The sequence below is a fragment of the Onthophagus taurus genome, chromosome 1 (assembly GCF_036711975.1).
Source record: "Onthophagus taurus isolate NC chromosome 1, IU_Otau_3.0, whole genome shotgun sequence".
Classification (NCBI taxonomy): domain Eukaryota; kingdom Metazoa; phylum Arthropoda; class Insecta; order Coleoptera; family Scarabaeidae; genus Onthophagus; species Onthophagus taurus.
In genome coordinates, this window is record NC_091966.1 from 43,462,818 (window position 1) to 43,480,625 (window position 17,808).

At 26.9% G+C, this 17,808-nt stretch overlaps 1 long non-coding RNA gene across 1 annotated transcript in view; it reads left to right on the forward strand.

Moving 5' to 3' along the window:
• Window positions 1-8,139, forward strand: part of LOC139432648 (uncharacterized) — a 45,771-nt gene extending 37,632 nt beyond the window's left edge. The window contains exon 3 of the long non-coding RNA XR_011642400.1: window positions 4,351-8,139. This is a non-coding gene — a long non-coding RNA (uncharacterized lncRNA). The remainder of the gene's footprint in view (window positions 1-4,350) is intronic.
• The last annotated feature ends 9,669 nt before the right edge of the window (window positions 8,140-17,808 follow it).

The window sequence follows — 17,808 nt, forward strand, 5'->3', positions numbered from 1 at the left end:
TGTTTATTAAAATAATCTGGTCGTGTTTGGACTCGTTTTAAAGGATTTTTAATTTCCTATACGATGGTCGTCGAGGAATTATTCTCCAGTTTAATCAACGTACAATTTTTTGAACTAAATCATTTTTATTAGAAAGTATTTCTTTGTTTTACGTAATATAGCCGATAACGAAATGTAAACCGTTAATGTGTACATTCTTTTTTCTTCCACATGATGGCGCCCTGCTATTTGCCAGGTGATTAACGTTATCTCTACGGTAGGTTTTTTTTTATCTAAAAATAATAATGAAATTACGTTTTGTGTGTGTACAAAAAAATCAACTAAAGCGAAACGACAACTATTTATCTTGGAAAAAAAACCATAATCGCTTCAACAGGAAATTGTTCAACACTGCGCGGATTCCGGACGTTCGACGTCCGGAACGAAAATGTCGGTTTTACCTGTCAAAAGTATTTCGTTTAGACGCCGCCGTTGGTCGTGGAGCTTTCTTTTAATAGCGGTCAAGCGAAATTCCCAGACGACGAGAGTTCGCGTCGAGGCGGTGCGGATTATGAGCTCATCCCAAGCTATATTTATCTCTTCGCGCGCGACCCTTCGACGTATATAGAAATAACGCGGGCAATTTCGTCCTCAATTAGAGGCAATTAAAAATCAAGTCTAATTATAGAAGTCGCCAGTCGTCCGTTTAAAACCGTAACGACATCATTTACGATAATAATTAAGATATATGAATATGCAAAAAAAATTTTTGGATTTTCGTAAATTTTCTTCGATTTTCACGTAAAGATTTAAAAATCCTTTAAAACGAGCCCAAACACCACCAAATTATCTTCAAAAACAACCGAGATACGATCATTTTAAAATGACGTTCGTCATTTGTTAATTTATTATTTTTGAGTGTATCTCCGGTAATTTTTAAAATAACCTAGTCGTGTTTGGTCTCAATTTGCAGGATTTTTCATTTCCTATTCAATGGTAATCACAAAATTATTTCTTAGGTTAAGTAACTTCCGGTTTTTACGATTCTTCCTTACTACCTTAATCGAATAAATTGCATTTTTTTTTAAATTAATTAATAATCTAAAAATTATTTAATTTAATTAATTAAATTAAAAATTCTTAATTTACGAAGAAAAAAGTTGGGTTAAGGCAAAAACATTTTTCGAAATTTCGTAATAATTATTAAAAATTATTAATCTCCATCAAAAATCCTTTTAAACGACCCCAAACACCACTAAATTATCTTTTAAAACAACAGAGTTACAACGAAATAACCTATAAAACAATTGACAATCGCTATATTTAAAACGGTCATATCTCGCTTGTTTTTGAAGATAACCTAGTCGTGTTTGGTCTCAATTTGCAGGATTTTTCATTTCCTATTCAATGGTAATCACAAAATTATTTCTTAGGTTAAGTAACTTCCGGTTTTTACGATTCTTTCTTATTACCTTAATCGAATAAATTGCATTTTTTTTTAAAATTAATTAATAATCTAAAAATTATTTAATTTAATTAATTAAATTCAAAATTCTTAATTTACCAAGAAAAAAGTTGGGTTAAGGCAAAACATTTTTCGAAATTTCGTAATAATTATTAAAAATTATTAATCTCCATCAAAAATCCTTTTAAACGACCCCAAACACCACTAAATTATCTTTTAAAACAACCGAGTTACAACGAAATAACCTATAAAACAATTGACGATCGCTATATTTAAAACGGTCATATCTCGCTTGTTTTTGAAGATAACCTAGTCGTGTTTCGTCTCAATTTCCAGGATTTTTCATTTCCTATTCAATGGTAATCACAAAATTATTTCTTAGGTTAAGTAACTTCCGGTTTTTACGATTCTTTCTTATTACCTTAATCGAATAAATTGCATTTTTTAAAAAATTAATTAATAATTTAAAAATTATTTAATTTAATTAATTAAATTACAAATTCTTAATTTACCAAGAAAAAAGTTGGGTTAAGGCAAAAACATTTTTCGAAATTTCGTAATAATTATTAAAAATTATTAATATCCATCAAAAATCCTTTTAAACGACCCCAAACACCACTAAATTATCTTTTAAAACAACCGAGTTACAACGAAATAACCTATAAAACAATTGACAATCGCTATATTTAAAACGGTCATATCTCGCTTGTTTTTGAAGATAACCTAGTCGTGTTTGGTCTCAATTTCCAGGATTTTTCATTTCCTATTCAATGGTAATCACAAAATTATTTCTTAGGTTAAGTAACTTCCGGTTTTTACGATTCTTTCTTATTACCTTAATCGAATAAATTGCATTTTTTTTAGAATTAATTAATAATCTAAAAATTATTTAATTTAATTAATTAAATTAAAAATTCTTAATTTTGCGAGAAAGAAGTTGGGTTAAGGCAAAAACATTTTTCGAAATTTCGTAATAATTATTAAAAATTATTAATCTCCATCAAAAATCCTTTTAAACGACCCCAAACACCACTAAATTATCTTTTAAAACAACAGAGTTACAACGAAATAACCTATAAAACAATTGACAATCGCTATATTTAAAACGATCATATCTCGCTTGTTTTTGAAGATAACCTAGTCGTGTTTGGTCTCAATTTGCAGGATTTTTCATTTCCTATTCAATGGTAATCACGAAATTATTTCTTAGGTTAAGTAACTTCCGGTTTTTACGATTCTTCCTTATTACCTTAATCGAATAAATTGCATTTTTAAAAAAATTTAATTAATAATCTAAAAATTGTTTAATTTAATTAATTAAATTAAAAGTTCTTAATTTTGCGAGAAAAAAGTTGGGTTAAGGCAAAAACATTTTTCGAAATTTCGTAATAATTATTAAAAATTATTAATCTCCGTCAAAAATCCTTTTAAACGACCCCAAACACCACTAAATTATCTTTTAAAACAACCGAGTTACAACGAAATAATCTATAAAACAATTGACAATCGCTATATTTAAAACGGTTATATCTCGCTTGTTTTTGAAGATAACCTAGTCGTGTTTGGTCTCAATTTGCAGGATTTTTCATTTCCTATTCAATGATAACCACAAAATTATTTCTTAGGTTAAATAACTTCCGGTTTTTACGATTCTTCCTTATTACCTTAATCGAATAAATTGCATTTTTTTTTAAATTAATTAATAATCTAAAAATTATTTCATTTAATTAATTAAATTCAAAATTCTTAATTTACCAAGAAAAAAGTTGGGTTAAGGCAAAACATTTTTCGAAATTTCGCAATAATTATTAAAAATTATTAATCTTCATCAAAAATCCTTTTAAACGACCCCAAACACCACTAAATTATCTTTTAAAACAACCGAGTTACAACGAAATAATCTATAAAACAATTGACAATCGCTATATTTAAAACGGTCATATCTCGCTTGTTTTTGAAGATAATCTAGTCGTGTTTGGACTCATTTTGAAGGATTTTTTACGTAGATTTCAATTTTTTTGGTATTACATAACCTTAATTTAAGATTTTTGACTAAAATTAAAATTTGTACGTGTTCTTTTGATTCGTTCTCTTTCTTAGCCGGATTCTTCCTTGTTCGGTTAAAATAAACCCAACAACAGCACCGGGAAATATTCGGTTTGCGGCCGTTTGGCGCCTGCGCTGTAACGGAACGTTCTTACAGCGTGCGACTTTTTCACTGTACCCTGTCCCACGGTCAGCTGTTGCTTGGTTGTGCTCTTTACTCTTGCCACTGCTCCTACTGCTTTGCTGCCATCCAGTACCCGCAACAGTCTCTTTCGCCACTTGCGACTCACTTCTTCACATCGAAGATACTGGGAGAGATTAATACGTCGACTACGATATTGCTTCCGGGTTCATCGTCGTTTAAAAACCATAAGAAATTGACGACGTTTCTTGGTTGTTATCCTTAAAGATATCAATATATATAATTTTGTATAATCGAAAGAGTTCTTCTTTGCCTATTATTAGCGGCGAAGACGTCTTTTCATACCTTTATGTAATTAGAGACAATGGGTTATTCATTAGATTTCCCATTTTATACCCGATTGTTGAAGAATTGTTGGTAATGAGTAGTCGAGAAGACGCCAGCAAAACAAAAACCGATTGTGTAAGATTAAGGACGTTTATTATTAGCTTAATAATAACAAAAAAAATAAAAAAAGAAACGACAATCTCTATCCCCGTACGGTTCATCAACGAACCTTTCGTTATTATTGTTGTTATTTACATTCCTTAGACTTTCTCACGAGTATCTCTCCGCGTCATTTAATATCTTTGTTTTTAATTCTTCCACCTTTCGTTATTTCTACATAAATATTTATGTTTTTAATGATTTAGCTTAAAAAAATCTTGTATTTTTACAGGGAATTAATTTGTCGGAAATTTCTACAACGCAGCAATGATTTAGAATGGGGCGCCATCTATCGGAGTGTAGATGTTTCACGTTGAGACTGTAGTAGGTAAACAAACCGAGTGAAGTAAGTTTTGAATGGGATCTGTAAGTATTAAAGAAATTTTTTGGAATATAATGGCTCCATCTATCATTGACGGACATAAAATAATTTAAAAAAATTAATTTATTAAAAATAATAATCAGCAATTTTTTATAAAATCTAAATAAATATTTCGGTAGAAAATGAAAAAACGTTTAAAATGAGTCCAAACTCGATATATCTAGGTGTTATAGCACAAGAGATATCTTTGTTTTTATAAAATCAAAATGGCCGAAACAAAACACTAATTAATTGTGACATTTATGCTTGTAAATGTGAATTTTATGAGAGATATAGGGTGTGATACATGAAATTAGGTTAAAATTTCCTGATCTTTACGAAAATGTTATTGTTTAAAAATTTAAATCACATTTTCATCATAATTTAGGTTATGTAGATAAAGTATTAAACGATAATGGAATAAAACTGAAAATATAATATAATAAATCGAAACGAAACAATTATTTTAAAAATTTAGAAATACAACCAATAAAAAAATATTCGGAAGTAATTAAAATAATCGATATTGTATGAAATTCCTGTAGAAAATTAAAAATCCAAACTGTGATACATAATATAATAAATGATAAATGATACCAAACACGATGAGGTTATCTCAAAAAATAACCAAGATATCGCCAAAAATAACCAAAAAAACAATCGATAATCGTTATTAGAAAATAATCGTATCTCCGTTGTTTTTAAAGATAACCTAGTCGTGTTTGGACTCATTTTAAAGAATTTTTCATCTAGATTACGAATTTTTAAATATAAAATTATTTGAGCGATAATTTAATTTAAAAATAATCGATATTGTATGAAATTCCTGTAGGAAATTAAAAATCCTTTAAAATGATACCAAGCACGATGAGGTTATCTCAAAAAATAACCAAGATATCGCCAAAAATAACCAAAAAAACAATCGATAATCGTTATTAGAAAATAATCGTATCTCCGTTGTTTTTAAAGATAACCTAGTCATGTTTGGACTCATTTTGAAGAATTTTTCATCTAGATTACGAATTTTTAAATATAAAATTATTTGAGCGATATTTTAATTTTTAAAATAATCGATATTGTATGAAATTCCTGTAGGAAATTAAAAATCCTTTAAAATGACACCAAACACGATGAGGTTATCTCAAAAAATAACCAAGATATCGCCAAAAATAACCAAAAAAACAATCGATAATCGTTATTATAAAATAATCGTATCTCCGTTGTTTTTAAAGATAACCTAGTCATGTTTGGACTCATTTTGAAGAATTTTTCATCTAGATTACGAATTTTTAAATATAAAATTATTTGAGCGATATTTTAATTTTTAAAATAATCGATATTGTATGAAATTCCTGTAGGAAATTAAAAATCCTTTAAAATGACACCAAACACGATGAGGTTATCTCAAAAAATAACCAAGATATCGCCAAAAATAACCAAAAAAACAATTGATAATCGTTATTACAAAATAATCGTATCTCCGCTGTTTTTAAAGATAACCTAGTCGTGTTTGGACTCATTTTGAAGAATTTTTCATCTAGATTACGAATTTTTAAATACTAAATTATTTGAGCGATATTTTAATTTTTAAAATAATCGATATTGTATGAAATTCCTGTAGGAAATTAAAAATCCTTTAAAATGATACCAAGCACGATGAGATTATCTCAAAAAATAACCAAGATATCGCCAAAAATAACCAAAAAAACAATTGATAATCGTTATTACAAAATAATCGTATCTCCGCTGTTTTTAAAGATAACCTAGTCGTGTTTGGACTCATTTTGAAGAATTTTTCATCTAGATCACGAATTTTTAAATATAAAATTATTTGAGCGATATTTTAATTTTTAAAATAATCGATATTGTTTGAAATTCCTGTAGGAAATTAAAAATCCTTTAAAATGATACCAAACACGATGAGATTATCTCAAAAAATAACCAAGATATCGCCAAAAATAACCAAAAAAACAATCGATAATCGTTATTATAAAATAATCGTATCTCCGTTGTTTTTAAAGATAACCTAGTCATGTTTGGACTCATTTTGAAGAATTTTTCATCTAGATCACGAATTTTTAAATATAAAATTATTTGAGCGATATTTTAATTTTTAAAATAATCGATATTGTATGAAATTCCTGTAGGAAATTAAAAATCCTTTAAAATGATACCAAACACGATGAGATTATCTCAAAAAATAACCAAGATATCGCCAAAAATAACCAAAAAAACAATCGATAATCGTTATTATAAAATAATCGTATCTCCGTTGTTTTTAAAGATAACCTAGTCATGTTTGGACTCATTTTGAAGAATTTTTGATCTAGATTACGAATTTTTAAATATAAAATTATTTGAGCGATATTTTAATTTTTAAAAATAATCGATATTGTATGAAATTCCTGTAGGAAATTAAAAATCCTTTAAAATGATACCAAACACGATGAGATTATCTCAAAAAATAACCAAGATATCGCCAAAAATAACCAAAAAAACAATCGATAATCGTTATTAGAAAATAATCGTATCTCCGTTGTTTTTAAAGATAACCTAGTCGTGTTTAGACTCATTTTGAAGAATTTTTGATCTAGATTACGAATTTTTAAATATAAAATTATTTGAGCGATATTTTAATTTTTAAAATAATCGATATTGTATGAAATTCCTGTAGGAAATTAAAAATCCTTTAAAATGATACCAAACACGATGAGATTATCTCAAAAAATAACCAAGATATCGCCAAAAATAACCAAAAAAACAATCGATAATCGTTATTAGAAAATAATCGTATCTCCGTTGTTTTTAAAGATAACCTAGTCATGTTTGGACTCATTTTAAAGAATTTTTCATCTAGATCACGAATTTTTAAATATAAAATTGTTTGAGCGATATTTTAATTTTTAAAATAATCGATATTGTATGAAATTCCTGTAGAAAATTAAAAATCCTTTAAAATGATACCAAACACGATGAGGTTATCTCAAAAAATAACCAAGATATCGCCAAAAATAACGAAAAAAACAATCGATAATCGTTATTAGAAAATAATCGTATCTCCGTTGTTTTTAAAGATAACCTAGTCATGTTTGGACTCATTTTGAAGAATTTTTCATCTAGATTACGAATTTTTAAATATAAAATTATTTGAGCGATATTTTAATTTTTAAAATAATCGATATTGTATGAAATTCCTGTAGGAAATTAAAAATCCTTTAAAATGATACCAAACACGATGAGATTATCTCAGAAAATAACCAAGATATCGCCAAAAATAACCAAAAAAACAATCGATAATCGTTATTAGAAAATAATCGTATCTCCGTTGTTTTTAAAGATAACCTAGTCATGTTTGGACTCATTTTAAAGAATTTTTCATCTAGATCACGAATTTTTAAATATAAAATTGTTTGAGCGATATTTTAATTTTTAAAATAATCGATATTGTATGAAATTCCTGTAGAAAATTAAAAATCCTTTAAAATGATACCAAACACGATGAGGTTATCTCAAAAAATAACCAAGATATCGCCAAAAATAACCAAAAAAACAATTGATAATCGTTATTACAAAATAATCGTATCTCCGCTGTTTTTAAAGATAACCTAGTCGTGTTTGGACTCATTTTGAAGAATTTTTCATCTAGATTGCGAATTTTTAAATATAAAATTATTTGAGCGATATTTTAATTTTTAAAATAATCGATATTGTATGAAATTCCTGTAGGAAATTAAAAATACTTTAAAATGATACCAAACACGATGAGATTATCTCAAAAAATAACCAAGATATCGCCAAAAATAACGAAAAAAACAATCGATAATCGTTATTAGAAAATAATCGTATCTCCGTTGTTTTTAAAGATAACCTAGTCATGTTTGGACTCATTTTGAAGAATTTTTCATCTAGATTACGAATTTTTAAATATAAAATTATTTGAGCGATATTTTAATTTTTAAAATAATCGATATTGTATGAAATTCCTGTAGGAAATTAAAAATCCTTTAAAATGATACCAAACACGATGAGGTTATCTCAAAAAATAACCAAGATATCGCCAAAAATAACCAAAAAAACAATTGATAATCGTTATTACAAAATAATCGTATCTCCGCTGTTTTTAAAGATAACCTAGTCGTGTTTGGACTCATTTTGAAGAATTTTTCATCTAGATTGCGAATTTTTAAATATAAAATTATTTGAGCGATATTTTAATTTTTAAAATAATCGATATTGTATGAAATTCCTGTAGGAAATTAAAAATCCTTTAAAATGATACCAAACACGATGAGATTATCTCAAAAAATAACCAAGATATCGCCAAAAATAACCAAAAAAACAATCGATAATCGTTATTAGAAAATAATCGTATCTCCGTTGTTTTTAAAGATAACCTAGTCATGTTTGGACTCATTTTAAAGAATTTTTCATCTAGATTACGAATTTTTAAATATAAAATTATTTGAGCGATATTTTAATTTTTAAAATAATCGATATTGTATGAAATTCCTGTAGGAAATTAAAAATCCTTTAAAATGATACCAAGCACGATGAGATTATCTCAAAAAATAACCAAGATATCGCCAAAAATAACCAAAAAAACAATCGATAATCGTTATTATAAAATAATCGTATCTCCGTTGTTTTTAAAGATAACCTAGTCGTGTTTGGACTCATTTTGAAGAATTTTTCATCTAGATTACGAATTTTTAAATATAAAATTATTTGAGCGATATTTTAATTTTTAAAATAATCGATATTGTATGAAATTCCTGTAGGAAATTAAAAATCCTTTAAAATGATACCAAACACGATGAGATTATCTCAAAAAATAACCAAGATATCGCCAAAAATAACCAAAAAAACAATCGATAATCGTTATTATAAAATAATCGTATCTCCGTTGTTTTTAAAGATAACCTAGTCATGTTTGGACTTATTTTAAAGAATTTTTAATTTAGATTACGAATTTTTAAATGTAAAATTATTTGAGCGATATTTTAATTTTTTAAATAATCGATATTGTATGAAATTCCTGTAGGAAATTAAAAATCCTTTAAAATGATACCAAACACGATGAGATTATCTCAAAAAATAACCAAGATATCGCCAAAAATAACCAAAAAAACAATCGATAATCGTTATTATAAAATAATCGTATCTCCGTTGTTTTTAAAGATAACCTAGTCATGTTTGGACTCATTTTGAAGAATTTTTGATCTAGATTACGAATTTTTAAATATAAAATTATTTGAGCGATATGAAATTCCTGTAGGAAATTAAAAATCCTTTAAAATGATACCAAACACGATGAGATTATCTCAAAAAATAACCAAGATATCGCCAAAAATAACCAAAAAAACAATCGATAATCGTTATTATAAAATAATCGTATCTCCGTTGTTTTTAAAGATAACCTAGTCGTGTTTGGACTCATTTTAAAGAATTTTTCATCTAGATCACGAATTTTTAAATATAAAATTATTTGAGCGATATTTTAATTTTTAAATTAAGAAAAATTAAGTTGTAAATAAAACAGTTAGCGCCCGGAAGCTGTTAGATAACGAAAATAAAACTACGATGACCCTTGATCTCGAACTCGCCGAGTATTTATTATCAATCTTTAAAAAAAGGACTTGGTAATCGTCGTTCTCTCGAGCATGGTGTACTAGACACTAATTGCCATGTATCGGTGTGGCCCCACTAATTGAAATAACAGGAAATCGTCATCTGTTGCACGACGACGACCCGAGACATCGATAAATCACAAACGCAACAGATAATGCGAAGATATAAAAAGCAAGAATACCCGTTATTAAAATTAAAGGCTAAAATTAATAATTAATTGGCGGCGATATGACGTTATTAAATGTTGTGTGTATCAAATGAGATGATTACACCACAATTTGCAACGTTCTGTGTACTTAAATAAAGATGGGGGGAGGAGGAGAAAATGAGAAATGGAAGTTTACTTGGTACATGCCATTGCGCGTCAGCGATATTATCATCAAACAATACACGCAATCACCGTCTATCTAAATCTAAATAGTTCGAAATTAACTTAATTATTTATAACACAATAATTGTTACCTAAAAGGTAAATACAAATTAATTTATATAAATGGGTAATTTACGTTTACCCAACGTTCGTTTATTTTTTTCATACGTTTTTACGTGCGTAGAATTTATATTGTTTCCAAGTCGAAATACGTCACCGCAATATGTAGTGTGCACATATTCAAAAGTTGGGTAAAACGCGGCGCCAAACTTGTCACTGATCAGTGCATCACCGTCTTTGGTACGAAGCGAAACTGCAATGTCAAAGGTCGCGTCGTGACGCCGTGCGACGTCGTCTTTGTGCTATGTTAACGCCGTGTTCCGTGTTAATGTAAAGCGCGAGAATGAGTTTCGCTCGTATGAATAACGCCTTTTTACAACCATTCACTAAAAAAACGGTTCATTCATAAATGCAAAACGTTCACGTGATGCGGGTGTGTTTTACTCAAATGAAATTTCTTGTAATATATGTGTATGTGATATATATAATATATATATAATTATTTATTAAAATAAATAAAAAATTAAAGTTGTTTACACTAGAGTTAATGTGTACATCGTCAGCTGTTCCAAGTAAAACGTTTTCGCTACCGTTTTAAAATACGCTATGCAATGACGACGCGCCTTTTAAACTTTTATTGCACCGCGACGAAAAAATATACGGCTATGAGATGACGTCGTTAGACGCGTTACGAAAAGATTTAATAAAAAGAAAATAATTTTCTATATTTTTTTTTTCTAGGGAATAAAACATGATAAATAAACGAATTGAAAGATGACGAAAAATAAGATTGAGAGACGTGCCGAAGATTGAATTGCTGTTTGAAGAGGAAGACCTCCATCGAAGTCGTCAAAAATCGAAAATATTTCCGCAAGTCATCCTCAAAGAAAGATAGAGATGATTAGAAGTGAGGCAAAACTGGTTTTCACAGTGATTTGACAGATATATTCGATTCTGAGATCATTGTGAAAGCTGATTTTGCTCACAATGCATCGAGGAGACACGATTCGCTTTTATTTTATTTTATGTGATATTAATTAATAAATTTTGAAAAAAATTAATTCGTTTATTATTTATTTTTGTTAATAAAATTGAATACGAAATCAAAAATCCTTTAAAATGAGTCCAAACACGACTAGGTTATCTTTAAAAACAACAGAGATACAACAATTTTATTAAATATTTAATGATTGAGTCGTCATTTGTTTTTAACATTTCAATTATTAATTTTGGGGTTATCTCCGGTATTTTTTGAGATAACCTAATCGTGTTTAGACTCATTTTAAAGCATTTTTAATTTTTTATAGGATGGTGATGAAATAATTTTTTCGATTATTTACTTCCGGTTTTTACAATTTTTAATCGCATCTTTCTTGATATAAATCATTTTTATACTTATATTAAATGCTAATCAATCTGTTGTAATAAAATAGAATAAATATTAAATTTAAGATAAATAAAAATTAGGTTAAGTTGTTGTAGTTTCAAATAAAAATGATATAATTATTAAAAATTGTTAATCTTTATCAAAAATCATTTAAAATGAGCCCAAACACGACTAAGTTATCTTTAAAAACAACGGAGATGCGATTATTTTAGTTAACTTTAAAAGGGGCGATCGTCTTTTGTTTGTATCATCCCCTTATTAATTTTGCGTATATTTCCCGTGTTTTTTAAAATAACCTAATCGTGTTTAGACTCATTTTAAAGAATTTTTGATTTGCTATAAGATGGTGATGATGAAATAATTTTTTCGATTATCTACTTCCGGTTTTTACAATTTTAAATCGCACCTTTATTGATATGAATCATTTTTGTACTTATATTAAATGCTAATCAATCCTTTATAATAAAATGGAATAAATATTAAGTTAAGGATAAATAAAAATTAGGTTAAGTTGTTGTAGTTTCAAATAAAAATGATATAATTATTAAAAATTGTTAATCCTTATCAAAAATCCTTTAAAATGAGCCCAAACACTACTAAGTTATCTTTAAAAACAACCGAGATGCGATCATTTTAGTTAACTTTAAAAGGGGCGATCGTCTTTTGTTTGTATCACCCCCTTATTAATTTTGCGTATATTTCCCGTGTTTTTTAAAATAACCTAATCGTGTTTAGACTCATTTTAAAGGATTTTTTATTTGCTATAAGATGGTGGTGATGAAATAATTTTTTCGATTATCTACTTCCGGTTTTTACAATTTTAAATCGCACCTTTATTGATATAAATCATTTTTGTACTTATATTAAATGCTAATCAATCCGTTATAATAAAATAGAATAAATATTAAATTTAGGATAAATAAAAATTAGGTTAAATTGTTGTAGTTTCAAATAAAAATGATATAATTATTAAAAATTGTTAATCCTTATCAAAAATCATTTAAAATGAGCCCAAACACGACTAAGTTATCTTTAAAAACAACGGAGATGTGATAATTTTGGTTAACTTTAAAAGGGGCGATCGTCTTTTGTTTGTATCACCCCTTTATTAATTTTGGGTATATCTCCCGTGTTTTTTTAAATAACCTAATCGTGTTTAGACTCATTTTAAAGGATTTTTGATTTGCTATAAGATGGTGGTGATGAAATAATTTTTTCGATTATTTACTTCCGGTTTTTACAATTTTTAATCGCACCTTTATTGATATAAATCGTTTTTGTACTTATATTAAATGATAATCAATCCATTATAATAAAATAGAATAAATATTAAATTTAGGATAAATAAAAATTAGGTTAAATTGTTGTAGTTTCAAATAAAAATGATATAATTATTAAAAATTGTTAATCCTTATCAAAAATCCTTTAAAATGAGCCCAAACACGACTAAGTTATCTTTAAAAACAACGAAGATGCGATTATTTTAGTTTACTTTAAAAGGGGCGATCGTCTTTTGTTTGTGTCACCCCTTTATTAATTTTGGGTATATCTCCCGTGTTTTTTTAAATAACCTAATCGTGTTTAGACTCATTTTAAAGGATTTTTCATTTGCTATAAGATGGTGGTGATGAAATAATTTTTTCGATTATCTACTTCCGGTTTTTACAATTTTAAATCGCACCTTTATTGATATAAATCATTTTTATACTTATATTAAATGCTAATCAATCCGTTATAATAAAATAGAATAAATATTAAATTTAGGATAAATAAAAATTAGGTTAAATTGTTGTAGTTTCAAATAAAAATGATATAATTATTAAAAATTGTTAATCTTTATCAAAAATTCTTCAAAATGACCCCAAACACGACTAAGTTATCTTTAAAAACAACCGAGATGCGATCATTTTAGTTAACTTTGAAAGGGGCGATCGTCGTTTGTTTGTATCACCCCTTTATTAATTTTGGGTATATTTCCCGTGTTTTTTAAAATAACCTAATCGTGTTTAGACCCATTTTAAAGCATTCTTCATTTGCTATAAAATGGTGGTGATTAAATAATTTTTTCGATTATCTACTTCCGGTTTTTACAATTTTAAATCGCACCTTTATTCATATAAATCGTTTTTGTACTTATATTAAATGCTAATCAATCCGTTATAATAAAATGGAATCAATATTAAGTTTAGGATAAATAAAAATTAGGTTAAATTGTTGTAGTTTCAAACAAAAATGATATAATTATTAAAAATTATTAATCCTTATCAAAAATCATTTAAAATGAGCCCAAACACGACTAAGTTATCTTTAAAAACAACGAAGATGTGATCATTTTGGTTAACTTTAAAAGGGGCGATCGTCTTTTGTTTGTATCACCCCTTTATTAATTTTGGGTATACTTCCCGTATTTTTTAAAATAACCTAATCGTGTTTAGACTCATTTTAAAGCATTTTTCATTTTCTATAACATGGTGTTGATGAAATAATTTTTTCGATTATCTACTTCCGGTTTTTACAATTTTAAATCGCACCTTTATTGATATAAATCATTTTTGTACTTATATTAAATGCTAATCAATCCGTTATAACAAAATGGAATAAATATTAAATTTAGGATAAATAAAAATTACGTTAAATTGTTGTAGTTTCAAATAAAAATGATATTATTATTAAAAATTGTTAATCTTTATCAAAAATCATTTAAAATGAGCCCAAACACGACTAAGTTATCTTTAAAATCAACCGAGATGCGATCATTTTAGTTAATTTTAAAAGGGGCGATCGTCTTTTGTTTGTATAACCCCCTTATTAATTTTGCGTATATCTCCCGTGTTTTTTAAAATAACCTAATCGTGTTTAGACTCATTTTAAAGCATTTTTGATTTGCTATAAGATGGTGGTGATGAAATAATTTTTTCGATTACCTACTTCCGGTTTTTACAATTTTAAATCGCACCTTTATTGATATGAATCATTTTTGTACTTATATTAAATGCTAATCAATCCTTTATAATAAAATGGAATAAATATTAAGTTTAGGATAAATAAGAATTAGGTTAAGTTGTTGTAGTTTCAAATAAAAATGATATAATTATTAAAAATTGTTAATCCTTATCAAAAATCCTTTAAAATGAGCCCAAACACGACTAAGTTATCTTTAAAAACAACGGAGATGCGATCATTTTAGTTAATTTTAAAAGGGGCGATCGTCTTTTGTTTGTATCACCCCCTTATTAATTTTGCGTATATCTCCCGTGTTTTTTAAAATAACCTAATCGTGTTTAGACTCATTTTAAAGCATTTTTGATTTGCTATAAGATGGTGGTGATGAAATAATTTTTTCGATCATCTACTTCCGGTTTTTACAATTTTAAATCGCACCTTTATTGATTTCAATCATTTTTGTACTTATATTAAATGCTAATCAATCCGTTATAATAAAATAGAATAAATATTAAGTTTAGGATAAATAAAAATTACGTTAAATTGTTGTAGTTTCAAATAAAAATGATATAATTATTAAAAATTGTTAATCCTTATCAAAAATCCTTTAAAATGAGCCCAAACACGACTAAGTTATCTTTAAAAACAACCGAGATGCGATCATTTTAGTTAACTTTAAAAGGGGCGATCGTCTTTTGTTTGTATCACCCCCTTATTAATTTTGCGTATATCTCCCGTGTTTTTTAAAATAACCTAATCGTGTTTAGACTCATTTTAAAGCATTTTTGATTTGCTATAAGATGGTGGTGATGAAATAATTTTTTCGATCATCTACTTCCGGTTTTTACAATTTTAAATCGCACCTTTATTGATTTCAATCATTTTTGTACTTATATTAAATGCTAATCAATCCGTTATAATAAAATAGAATAAATATTAAGTTTAGGATAAATAAAAATTACGTTAAATTGTTGTAGTTTCAAATAAAAATGATATAATTATTAAAAATTGTTAATCCTTATCAAAAATCCTTTAAAATGAGCCCAAACACGACTAAGTTATCTTTAAAAACAACCGAGATGCGATCATTTTAGTTAACTTTAAAAGGGGCGATCGTCTTTTGTTTGTATCATCCCCTTATTAATTTTGCGTATATCTCCCGTGTTTTTTAAAATAATCTAATCGTGTTTAGACTCATTTTAAAGCATTTTCTATTTGCTATAAGATGGTGGTGATGAAATAATTTTTTCGATTATCTACTTCCGGTTTTTACAATTTTAAATCGCACCTTTATTGATATGAATCATTTTTGTACTTATATTAAATCCTAATCAATCCGTTGTAATAAAATAGAATAAATATTAAATTTAGGATAAATAAAAATTAGGTTAAATTGTTGTAGCTTCAAATAAAAATGATATACTTATTATAAATTGTTAATCTTTATCAAAAATCATTTAAAATGAGCCCAAACACGACTAAGTTATCTTTAAAATCAACTGAGATGCGATCATTTTAGTTAATTTTAAAAGGGGCGATCGTCTTTTGTTTGTATCACCCCTTTATTAATTTTGGGTATATCTCCCGTGTTTTTTAAAATAACCTAATCATGTTTAGACTCATTTCAAAGGATTTTTGATTCGCTATAAGATGGTGGTGATGAAATAATTTTTTCGATTATCTACTTCCGGTTTTTACAATTTTAAATCGCACCTTTATTAATATAAATCGTTTTTGTACTTATATTAAATGCTAATCAATCCGTTATAATCAAATAGAATAAATATTAAATTTAGGATAAATAAAAATTAGGTTAAATTGTTGTAGTTTCAAATAAAAATGATATAATTATTAAAAATTGCTAATCCTTATCAAAAATCATTTAAAATGAGCCCAAACACGACTAAGTTATCTTTAAAAACAGCCGAGATGCGATCATTTTAGTTAACTTTAAAAGGGGCGATCGTCTTTTGTTTGTGTCCCCCCCCTTATTAATTTTGTGTATATCTCCCGTGTTTTTTTAAATAACCGCATCGTGTTTAGACTCATTTTAAAGGATTTTTCATTTGCTATAAAATGGTGGTGATGAAATAATTTTTTTGATTATCTACTTCCGGTTTTTACAATTTTAAATCGCATCTTTATTAATTTGAATCATTTTTGTACTTATATTAAATGCTAATCAATCCGTTTTAATAAAATCGAATAAATATTAAATTTAGGATAAATAAAAATTACGTTAAATTATTGTAGTTTCAAATAAAAATGATATTATTATTAAAAATTGTTAATCCTTATCAAAAATCATTTAAAATGAGCCCAAACACGACTAAGTTATCTTTAAAAACAACGGAGATGTGATCATTTTGGTTAACTTTAAAAGGGGCGATCGTCTTTTGTTTGTATCACCCTTTTATTAATTTTGGGTATATTTCCCGTGTTTTTTAAAATAACCCAATCGTGTTTAGACTCATTTTAAAGCATTTTTAATTTGCTATAAGATGGTGGTGATGAAATAATTTTTTCGATTATCTACTTCCGGTTTTTACAATTTTAAATCGCACCTTTATTGATATAAATCATTTTTGTACTTATATTAAATGCTAATCAATTCGTTATAATAAAATGGAATAAATATTAAGTTTAGGATAAATAAAAATTAGGTTAAATTGTTGTAGTTTCAAATAAAAATGATATTATTATTAAAAATTGTTAATCCTTATCAAAAATCATTTAAAATGACCCCAAACACGACTAAGTTATCTTTAAATACAACCGAGATGCGATCATTTTAGTTAACTTTAAAAGGGGCGATCGTCTTTTGTTTGTATCACCCCTTTATTAATTTTGGGTATATCTCCCGTCTTTTTTAAAATAACCTAATCGTGTTTAGACTTATTTTAAAGGATTTTTGATTTGCTATAAGATAGTGGTGATGAAA